The 11,979-nt window shown below is 39.1% G+C and overlaps 1 protein-coding gene and 2 long non-coding RNA genes across 17 annotated transcripts in view; 2 read left to right on the top strand and 1 right to left on the bottom strand.

Moving 5' to 3' along the window:
- Positions 1-1,545, top strand: part of LOC106723968 — a 2,518-nt gene extending 973 nt beyond the window's left edge. Inside the window, exon 2 of the long non-coding RNA XR_001359721.1 lies at positions 203-1,545. This is a non-coding gene — a long non-coding RNA (uncharacterized LOC106723968). The remainder of the gene's footprint in view (positions 1-202) is intronic.
- KIF21A (kinesin family member 21A) overlaps positions 1-11,979 on the top strand; it is a 147,314-nt gene that overhangs the window by 51,813 nt on the left and 83,522 nt on the right. The gene's annotated exons all lie outside the window — the stretch shown is intronic.
- LOC106723967 lies at positions 4,365-10,649 on the bottom strand. The gene is made up of 3 exons (XR_001359720.1): positions 10,559-10,649; positions 10,121-10,124; positions 4,365-4,374 (listed from the first exon to the last, which is right to left on the bottom strand). It is a non-coding gene; the product is annotated as an uncharacterized LOC106723967 (long non-coding RNA).

Below are 11,979 nucleotides of genomic sequence, written 5' to 3'. Positions count from 1 at the left end.
CTGGCCTGGTCACCCCACACAGCCTGCTGTTCAGTCGTTTGGTCGTCCCTCACTAACCCCCCTGCCGGCCTGGTCACCCCATGCAGCCTGCTTGTTCAGTCATTTGGTCATCCCTCACTAACTCCCCCTGCTGGCCTGGTCATAGGCAGCCATCTTGTGAGGGCGTGAGGGTTAATTTGCATATTACCTCTTTATTCTATAGGATTATTACCATCAAGAGCCAGCACTGCAGGTGGTATTGAATTTTTACAGTGCTCAATACTACAAATGCTCTCAGCTGAGGTGAGCACCAATTGCCTCCTCGAGCTGAGGGAGTTCTGCCAAATGTAACGCACTTCACTTTGTTCTGTCCACTGACGTGGCCAACTTACATGATTGACCAAAGGTGTGAAAGTGCTGGGTTTTCCACCAAGAAACAAAGGACTAACCATTGGATTATAAATGCAGGTGATCCATGAGAGACACTTCAAAGAAATGCTAAGCAAATGGAGGGTAACCTCCTTTTCCATTATTAATAACTAGCATCATACACACCTGCCACCGGAGGACTGGCCAGCAGCTGTGTGAACAGGAGCTGGGAGAGTGGTGATAGAGGCAGCATGAAAAGCCAGGCCTATGTATGTCAGACTGTTCTCTTCACTCTTCTGTGAATACACGCTATTAATTCCCATATCCTAATTCATGACTCTTCCCTTTGGCTGAAAGTATCCTTTTTTTTTAATGCCCAGATCCTGCCAATTCTTCCTTTCCTCCCACAATAAGAGCTATTGTATCTTAGCCCCTGACTTGTGCTTTTGTGATTATCATCTTTATCAATCTTTGCTTTTGAAATTATTGCTCTTCTACTATTTGATTTAGATTTTACTTTGTACATTATTTTAGACTTGACATTTACTTACATACACACAGGTGTGACAGACTTATTTCTCCAAGTAGATTATAATGCCTTGCCTTGTGCATCAGAGTTCATGTTTAAACCGCCTCTGTTTGCCCCACTGCATTTAGTGCAGGACCCATAGTAAGCAGACCAGATACCTATTCTGAAGGCTTCTCCTGTCAACTGACCTCTAGCTACCTGAACTCAGGAACTGAAATAATTCTGAAAAATTTTGAATGAATCCTTTAGTATTCACACTGTTGCTATTTGCCATCCCAAACTTAAGAACCACATAGATATGTAATTTCTTGCTATCAGTGTTTGCAATCAGAACTCTTTCTACCCAAGCTCACAGGAACCAATTGGATTTAGATAGCAGAGGATACCTGTCCTTCCGGATTCATGTTGTGTTTCAGTGATGGGATCAGCAGTTATACTGAGACTCTAGCTACCGCTTCTTCTACCCTGACTACAGTACACAAATATAATAATCATGTTGTTATTGTTATGGGAGCTGCGACCAGGCAGGAATATGCATAGCTTTTGCCTTGAATTTTGGTCCTGGCACTTAATTCTCTATGCACTACTCTTCTCACCTGTAACATGGTAAAAATTATATGTATTTTTTAGTATTCTTATACAGAATAAAAATTATGTGTGTAAAGTGATTGGTATTTATAGTAGGCTGTTGCTGAATCACAGATATCTTGCTTTGTCCATATTATTAATCATCTCATTCAATCCTGAAATATTGCTTTTTTCTCTTCTTTAAAGCAACCAGTCAGCTAATATGTATTGAATAACTTCTGTGTTAGACACTAAAATGTTCTGACTTTACAAATGATCTTATCGTTTTGATACTCTTTTTATGTAGGTTGGTGTAAGATAAATAAAATTATACCAACATTTTGTGGTTGAACAAAATGTACAAGGTGTACATCTTGGGTCTTCTTTGTCTTTAATTTTTTAAAATTTGAATAAACTAGTCTTTTAACTAAAGGGTACCTTTAAGAAAAGTAAACCTAGTGTTTAGTAATCCTGCCTATCCCCAGTTTTTCTCAGAAACTTGAGTCTTTACCTTCTTCCTTGTTAGCATACGTTGTCTGCTTTTGTCTGATTAAACCAGAATTTTCTTGGCTATTACAAATTCTTATTAAATCATTCACTCATAGGAAAATGTAGTAGGAATGACCTGAATGCCCATAATGTGTAAAAGTTTTACAGTGAGTGGACTGCACGGCTGGGAGAGAGCTCAGGTGATTTTTTTGTTTTGCTACCATTTTGAATTGTTTCCTAAGTCTCTCTCCCACTATCCTAAGACTCTGCCAGATGGAAAGCATAGTGTTAAATGGGAGAAGAGATACAAAGAGATGAATCAGAGAAGTTTTTACAGCCCCCTAAAACACAATGTGAGTGGAAGTGTGTGTGGGAGAGAGACAGATGTCCCATGTAAAGGTGAGGTGTGTAGTGGGAGTGGGCGTGCCAGAGAAGAGAAAGGTGTTAAGCTTTCAAATCCCAGCATGACATCCCAGCAAATCTAGGGACAGAGAGATAGGCTGTGTGCTGCAAACTACTCACAAATCTCTACAACATGTAGTGAGTAATGGAAATTGAAATAATTTATTTAAACAGCTGTGAATTAAAAATTTAAGGGATTTTCATCTTTCTAACAATAGATACCTGAGAAAAAAAGTGCCTTGCACTCCAAGAGAGTAATCATAGGTACGGGTGCATTGGGAAAGATCTGCTCCTAGCAGAGGGTGGTCATTCTCCCAGTTGCCCCAGAACCTGGGCATGGCCTGAAGACTAAGGTAAGACACCTGATTATGGCAAACGTGTCTTCCCTAAAGCTCTTTCAAGGTTTAAATCCTTACAAATGTTATTTAGCTTATGAGGATTCTCACTGTGGCAATGTGAAGCAGACCCCATAGAAAAGAAATCCGTGGGGAGCTAATATTTTAGTTGCCAATTAGGGCATCCAGCTAGTGTGCCATGGAAGTCATTCTTTATCAAGTTATGTCACAATTTCTCTTTTGAAGGCTGTGTTATGGATGATACAATACTGTATCTTTTTACTTATATCTAACTTTTGAATGAAAAAATTTCTATATGTGAAGATACATAAAAAGCATGTGAACAACATTAAGCACAGGTTATTACCTATTTTGTTCTCGGACTTTCAGGATATATATTTAGTAACTAAATGTTGAGTTAATATTAAGTTAATATTAACCTGTATGATAGATTTTTTATTTGAAATTACTTTTTTAAAAATTGGAGAAAACGAACTGATGAACTCTTAATTCTAAACAACTCTATAACACATATGTGCTAATACAAAGTTTACATTTTAAGAAATGCCACCTCCACAAATAAGTTTAAACCCAAATTTTGTAATTCAAGGCAATCTTACTGTGTTTACAAGTTTCTTCTACAAGAATGCCTTTCATTTCAGTATGTTTAGCGGTTTCCTAATTTTTTTTTAATAAGTGGTAATTTAACACCGTGTTTTAACTACTATTATTATCTTGTAGCAAATGGTTTTATAAAACACAGGATTACCATAGTGAGTCACAATCCAAATGAGCAGTTTAGTTGGAATAGGGTTCTTAAGCCATTTGCTATGTCTCTACATATATCTCTTCATTAGATTGAAAAGTTGCCTGACATATTTTTGTAAGCATGTGTAAGTTATGATGTAAGCTTGGCTGCTACATTCATTAGCCACCAGTGATGGAATATCAAGCCTTGATATTACTTGTTGGCTATAACAGAGATTTAAAACACCAGTTGCTTAAATAAGATAGAAATTATTATGCTAATCCCGGGTTATAAGGACTCCTTGGCTATTACAAATTCTTATTAAATCATTCACTCATAGGAAAATGTAGTAGGAATGACCTGAATGCCCATAATGTGTAAAAGTTTTACAGTGAGTGGACTGCACGGCTGGGAGAGAGCTCAGGTGATTTTTTTGTTTTGCTACCATTTTGAATTGTTTCCTAAGTCTCTCTCCCACTATCCTAAGACTCTGCCAGATGGAAAGCATAGTGTTAAATGGGAGAAGAGATACAAAGAGATGAATCAGAGAAGTTTTTACAGCCCCCTAAAACACAATGTGAGTGGAAGTGTGTGTGGGAGAGAGACAGATGTCCCATGTAAAGGTGAGGTGTGTAGTGGGAGTGGGCGTGCCAGAGAAGAGAAAGGTGTTAAGCTTTCAAATCCCAGCATGACATCCCAGCAAATCTAGGGACAGAGAGATAGGCTATGTGCTGCAAACTACTCACAAATCTCTACAACATGTAGTGAGTAATGGAAATTGAAATAATTTATTTAAACAGCTGTGAATTAAAAATTTAAGGGATTTTCATCTTTCTAACAATAGATACCTGAGAAAAAAAGTGCCTTGCACTCCAAGAGAGTAATCATAGGTACAGGTGCATTGGGAATGATCTGCTCCTAGCAGAGGGTGGTCATTCTCCCAGTTGCCCCAGAACCTGGGCATGGCCTGAAGACTAAGGTAAGACACCTGATTATGGCAAACGTGTCTTCCCTAAAGCTCTTTCAAGGTTTAAATCCTTACAAATGTTATTTAGCTTATGAGGATTCTCACTGTGGCAATGTGAAGCAGACCCCATAGAAAAGAAATCCGTGGGGAGCTAATATTTTAGTTGCCAATTAGGGCATCCAGCTAGTGTGCCATAGAAGTCATTCTTTATCAAGTTATGTCACAATTTCTCTTTTGAAGGCTGTGTTATGGATGATACAATACTGTATCTTTTTATTTATATCTAACTTTTGAATGAAAAAAATTCTATATGTGAAGATACATGAAAAGCATGTGAACAACATTAAGCAAGGTTATTACCTATTTTGTTCTCGAACTTTCAGGATATATATTTAGTAACTAAATGTTGAGTTAATATTAAGTTAATATTAACCTGTATGATAGATTTTTTATTTGAAATTACTTTTTTAAAAATTGGAGAAAACGAACTGATGAACTCTTAATTCTAAACAACTCTATAACACATATGTGCTAATACAAAGTTTACATTTTAAGAAATGCCACCTTCACAAATAAGTTTAAACCCAAATTTTGTAATTCAAGGCAATCTTACTGTGTTTACAAGTTTCTTCTACAAGAATGCCTTTCATTTCAGTATGTTTAGCGGTTTCCTAATTTTTTTTTAATAAGTGGTAATTTAACACCGTGTTTTAACTACTATTATTATCTTGTAGCAAATGGTTTTATAAAACACAGGATTACCATAGTGAGTCACAATCCAAATGAGCAGTTTAGTTGGAATAGGGTTCTTAAGCCATTTGCTATGTCTCTACATATATCTCTTCATTAGATTGAAAAGTTGCCTGACATATTTTTGTAAGCATGTGTAAGTTATGATGTAGGCTTGGCTGCTATATTCATTAGCCACCAGTGATGGAATATCAAGCGCTGATATTACTTGTTGGCTATAACAGAGATTTAAAACATCAGTTACTTAAATAAGATAGAAATTATTATGCTAATCCCGGGTTAATAAGGACTCTGACAGTGTTGGGAACCGAGGCTCCTTTTACCTTTTGGCTTAGCTGTCGGGATATTGATCTCATGTGTGAATGGAGACCACCATGTTTATATCTCAGCAAAAAGCTCCCCCTGTCTTTTAAGAGACTGACCTAAAAGTAGCACACATCACTTTTCTTGCATATTTTATTCAGAACTCAATCATCTCACTATATGTAGTAACAAAGGAGGCTAAGAAATGTAGGATGCCATTTACCTCGCTAAAATTCCTATGACTGTAAAAGAAGGAGAACACGGAGTTGGGAAGACATTTAACAATTTCTGCCATGTGCAGTTTGTCTCCCAAACATGACACATACCCATTCCCTCTCCAAGGTTTTATTCATCTCGTAGTTTATTGTACCTGGGTGCTATGAAGTCAATTCTTTCTCTCAAGCCCCGACATTACTTCTCATGTCTGACACATTCGATCTGAAAGCCAGTTGATCTGCCATCTGCTCGCCCCCTAAGTCCCCTAGATGCACATCCAGTACACAATGGTAAGGCTGAGGCAGGTAACACATCCAAAAGGCAGTGGTAGAGGGGAAGCTGGACAAGACACTCCCATTTGGAAAAGGGGACGAAAGGAAACCCAATCGTCACTCAGCAACGGCCAAATCCTGTGTGTAGGAATCATGAAGATTTTTATCCTGGAAGTAGAAAAAGTTCTTTGTTGTCCCTCCTGGCAAGCCTGCCCCCTTGCCCTCAGGGAGGAAACCACCTGTGCTCCGTGGTTCCTGGCTGTGTCCTTTGGGAGCTTCTGTATTGTTTATTATATTCTGTGGCCAGATCTAAGGTGGATGTTGGAGATATACCCCTTTCTTGTGGGGAGAGAACCTTCAAAGCTGGCCTCCTGCTGCAGCAGGTAAAGGAGCCAGAGGGGGTTGTCTTTGAGTTGAGCATGTATAGGCTTTCACCGCCCCCACGTGTGTAATACAGGAATTTAGTGGATTTCCTGAGTATTTTCACTGATTAGTTCCACGTGCAAGGAAACATAGCCAAACATTAATCGAGACATAGTTTTTTGGGGTTTATGGTTGGCCTCTGTGCTCTGTAAATCCTTGAGTTTCTAAATCAAGTATAGTTACCTTGATGGGTATGGGATTTTACCTTTGTATAAACCATTTATGTTCTGTGAAATCAGAGTTGCTGTCTACATTTCATAAGGATTCTGAGTATTCAAATATTTTGAGAAGGAATATTAAGAATATCTTTGTTCTGCGCTGTGGGGGAAAATGAGTGGGTATTGTTTTAGGCTCCTGAGTTTATAATAAATTGTTACCCAGCAACAGAAAATGAAAATCTACATTCTACATCCTTCCACATGGGTGTGGCTGTCAACATTTGGGGCAGCCTTGTCCAAGGGTGTTGGGGTCGGACATACAATCCAGGGTCAGCTTTATGGGCTGTTGAGCTTTCTTGTTGAGCTCGTCTTGTGAACTATCATTTACAACACCATAGTGCTAAGCTGCTGGACTGTGCAATGTCTAGAGCCCTTAGTTATTAGGAATGGCATTGTAACAGAATTCTGTCCATTATGTTTCTACAGGTAATAGAAGATAGCTCTTTTAAAATAATAGAAGTAATAATAATATTAGAATTTATCTTAAGTGAAAACACACTGTTAGTAAAAAAGCACGTATTTAATTCTGTCCATTATGTTTCTACAGGTAATAGAAGATAGCTCTTTTAAAATAATAGAAGTAATAATAATATTAGAATTTATCTTAAGTGAAAACACACTGTTAGTAAAAAAAAAAAGCACGTTTTTTTTTGTTTGTTTTACATTTTATTTCTTTTTCCACAAAACCCTACTTCAGAGGCCTCTGAAACATCAACTTCCCTTCCTGTCGTGACTGTACTTTCTTCCCTTTCCCAATGTAGCGTGATGTCTTCCATCCCAGCATCACCTGTAGGCTTACAGAAATGCAGCGCCTCAGCTCTTACTCAGACCCTCAGTATCAGATTCTGCATCCTTATAAGCTCCCTATCTAATTCATATGGACATTAAAGTTTGAGAAGTCCTGTTCTAAACCTCTTTTATGCTGTTTACTAATATATCTTGTTGAATTACAGTTATTTTTGTGTTTGCCGTATTTCCTGCATTGGCTGATAAATTCCCAGGAGTGAGAGTGTTAAATTTTATTCATCTTTATTTCTCCAGCTGTGTCTTAGCATTGTATCTTACATATAGGGGTATAGAAAATAATTTACACAATAAATTATTTATTAAATTGAATCGACTGTAGGAAGATTCCTATTTTCTTTCATTCTTATAATTAACCTAAAATGTCTGTTACTTAGGACTTCATTTTGTTGTTGGTAATGCAAGCACTGTCATAATCTACTTCTGGATATTAGGCATTTGCCAGAAAGGGAAAGCTAATGGCCTGGAGAGCTCACTGAGGCTCAGAAATCTCGAATGACATTTTTATTCAATTCCTGACACTCAGCTTGTTTTCTCAGAATGTACAAATGTGGTTCCTAACTCTTTTAGTATCCACACTAATGGATGAGATTTATCTATTTCCTCTGACCTTCAATTCAACAAGAGGATTAAAGTGCATTCTGTGCATGTATCAATGATACTTTGTTCTCTGATGTTTCTTTATTACATTGACGGCCTAAAACGTCTGTGCCACAGCCAGCTTTCTGTGATATCTGCCCATGCCCACTTGTCAGGGATCTTTTCACTTCCTTCTGGTCTTGTTCTTTTTCAATCACTTGTTCTTTTTCTTCTCAAAATTTTTATATAAAAAAACCCCACACACGTTAAGGGAATAGGCTAACTACAACTGATGAGAATTTTATGGGGAATTCTAATTTTTATGTTCCATTCCTGATTCTTCCTGAACTACTATAAAGCTGCCTGGATGATATATGGGTGACCTTCTAAAATATAAACAAATTGTAAAAAATGAAGCAAGGGTGGAAGCTTATTAGAAAAACAATTTCATTGATGGTTAATTTCACTGCACATACTGTACAGTGTGTGTGTGTCTGTGTGTCTGTGTTTAGAAAAATATGGCTTGTTAATTGTACATTTGGAGAGGCTGCCAAGATTCGTTTTTTTGTTTGTTTTTTAACGTATCTGTATCCTGAGTCCCACTGAGACTCATTCACGGCCAGTCCTGCCTCACAGCACTTAGCAGGCATGACTGTAAGATAGCAGAGTTGTCTCATAGAGTAAACCCCAAAACAGTGTTTTAGTCAGCTCAGGTTGCTATAACAAAATACCGTAGATGGGTGGTTTAAACAGCAGACATTTATACCTCACAATTCTGGAGGCTGAAAAGTCAAAGATCCAGGTGCTGGCAGATCCAGTTTGTGGTGAGGGCCCACGTCCTGGCTTGCAGATGGCAGCCTTCTCTCTGTGTTGTCACAGGATTGGGAGAGAGAAAGAGAGTGAGCTCTGGTCTCTCTTCCTTTTAAGAGGACACTAATCACATCATGGAAGGCCCACCCTCAGGAGCCCATCTAATCCCAATCACCTCTCAAAGGCCCACATCAAAATGCCATCACATTGAGAGGCAGGGCTTCAACATTTGGAAGAATGCATTCAGTCCATAGATATGAAAGTAATTTTAAAAAATCTAGGTCTGCGAATCTGTTACATACCCCCTTGGAGTGAAATCTTTTTTATTACCTAAAGTTGACCTGGGAAGTTAAGAGACATGGGCAGCTCTGCCCTCTGAAACAAGATCCATGTTTTTATTTTATTGGCAATCATATTACCTGTAGTTGTTCTTAGAATCATCACAATATGAGGTTTTTAGAATTTTACAACTGATGTGTAAGGGGATTTTAGGATCAACTAGTTCATCTTTTACCATATGCAGGAATTTACTTGATAATAATGGTTTTCAAACTTCTATGAACTCCAAATTGTCTCCTTTTAAAAATAAAATCCTACAAGTAAATAAGGGGCTGAATCTGCCATGCTTTGAAGGGACTGATGAAAACCGAATAGGTTCTTCACCCTTCACCTGCACCTCAACCTGAAGTATCCTCAGGTAGAAGAACTGAACACCGAAGAAAGGTAATATTATAAAGGTGGATGACAAGGCCCAACTTATGTTAATTGAGACAAACGCCAAATACATAAATTTTAAAAACAGTAGCTTCTCTGGGTAGTTTCAGTAAACTGTGGCCATCCTGAAGATGCCTACTTGCAATGATGGAGGCATGGTTTTCATAGGCCTGTCCTCTGAGGGGCCCTGGGTTTCACAGGGGAGCCCAAGGGGCTGCTGGGGGCAGAGAGTCCAGTGGTGAGGGATTCCTGGGGTTCCTCCAGTAGGAGTGACTTCAATTTTATATTTTTTGCAGATTGTGTTTGGGAGAGAAGCGGGTTGTGGAAGTAGTGGCATTATTATATGTACGTGTGTATGAGGACCCTAAGGTGGTAGGACCCATTACCAAAATAAAGTGCAAATATCACTGCTCATCACTGAGCTGGCAGTGTGTTAGAATTACTTGGAGAACTAATTAAACATATATATTCTGCCTCCCTTCCTCCCCACCCCCCTAGAAATTCTGATTCCATTTGTCTGGGAATATGAATTAAAAACAACAAAACAAAATCAAAACACTGAAACAGATGAGGTGATTCTCCACGCAGCTTGGTTTGAGATTTTGTCCCATGTTATCTGTTGCCAGTAGCCAGCCATTGTAGGTACCTGTCTACCTCCTAAAGCAATCCATCTTCTTCTTCTTTTTTTTTTTTTTGATGGATTAATTGTTTAAAAACGTTTCCCTTATTTTGAGCTGAAATGCACATCTTTACAATTTGGTTGAATTCTCTGCTATGCATGCACCATGAGTAAGCTGATCCCAGTTTTCCTGGGACAGTCCTAATTCTGACTGTTGCCCTGGGATGGTTATTAAGTGTACCCCTTTCACTTTCAAAAGTATCCTGGTTTGTACAGTGTGCCGAGCCGGCACGGCCATGGCATACTCAGCCCACATTGGGCGCCATATGTACCGCGCCAGCTCAGCCAGGTTCGGTAAGCCTGAGAGGGGGCGGTGAAGGACTGAGAAAACAGACAAGAGAAAAAAGCTGGGTCTGGATGGGACGCTGTCCTTTCTGACAGAGAGCTAGTGACGCCACAGACTACAAGCCGAGTCTTTATTTTTATAGCCAGATTCCACGAGACAAACTAAGGGCATGGTTACAACATTTTCGTGAGTTTTGAATCTACTCAGTTACATGCACCTGATCAAGCTTTGTTTACTTGCTGCACCTCCCGCAGCCTATATCACTTAGCCACGTGGGACCACAGGTTCGGACCATAAGGTCAAGCTTACAACTATAGCCTTTGGCTATAATTGTGCTGGGAGGGCTTTGCCCTCGAAGCTAGGACTTGCACGTAGCTTTGCCACGAGAGGACTGTGCCCTTTCATTATTCCGAGGCTTGAACCTGTCCAAACACTGTAGCCGCTCTCTACAGTACAGTAAGTTTTTTGGTCATGAATTCTCTGCTCAGGTCTCTCAAGGCTGTAACTGAAGTGTCAGTTGGAACTGTGGTTCTCATCTGGGCCTCAATGCCTATTTTCTAAGCTCATTCAGTTTGTTGGCAGAATTCGGTTCCTTGTGATTGTATGACTGAGGCCCCGTTTTCATACTAACTGTTGTCTGGAGACATCCCTGGTCTCCCGAAGGCATCCTTCTCGGCATGCAGCTCATGACATGATTGTTCTCTTCCTGCAGCCCAGCAGGAGCAAGTCCTTGATACTTGACCTTCTTTTAAAAGCTCACCTTCCTGGTTAGGTCAGGCCAACCCAGATTGATTTCCTTTAGTTAAAACATCAAACCAACTGGTCAGTAATCGAATTGGAAGTGATATTCTGTCATATGCACAGGTTTCATCACACTGAAAGGGGCAAGAACTAGTATATCGGTGTCGGTAATTGGGGATCATCTTAAAATTTGACCTACTACACTTTCCTTAAAAAATGTGTTCCTTGCCTTTGCTTTGACCTGTCACTTTGGGTTTAATGGGAGATGACAGAATCATGGCTTATTTTAGTGTTTGTGGTAGAAATGGTATTTTCTTGATGGTAAACGTTGGTATCGATAACTTATGTTCATTAGTTTAGAACCAAATCTTAATCTACACAATATCATCCATACTTATAAATATTACTTTCATTTCTAAGAAATAGCTGAAATGATAGGTCTTTCCTCTTCTATGGAATGTTGTAACATAGATAATGTACACCTGCGATCAAGGATGTGGAACTGTTATTATATATAGTCATAATGTCAGTTTTTCTCATGATAAAATCTACACTAATAAAAGAGAAACATGGTAATTAGCGTACAACCGCTACCCTTCCCATTGGCTAATCAACATATCCTTATGCAAATTAACGGCCATCCAAGATGGCGGTCGGCAGCCATGCACTGAAGCGAACAAGGAGGCTTGCTTGCTCCAGTGACGGCGGACTCCAACGTTCCCGCCTGACTTGCCGGCCTCTCAGCTGCAACACTAAGCAACTATGTTGAAATATAGAAGCTAAACAAAACCCCAGAAAC

Source organism: Myotis brandtii, unplaced genomic scaffold, assembly GCF_000412655.1.
Source record: "Myotis brandtii unplaced genomic scaffold, ASM41265v1 scaffold686, whole genome shotgun sequence".
NCBI lineage: Eukaryota > Metazoa > Chordata > Mammalia > Chiroptera > Vespertilionidae > Myotis > Myotis brandtii.
The sequence above is the reverse complement of the archived record's forward strand: the minus strand, read 5'-3'. Positions and strand labels throughout refer to the sequence as shown.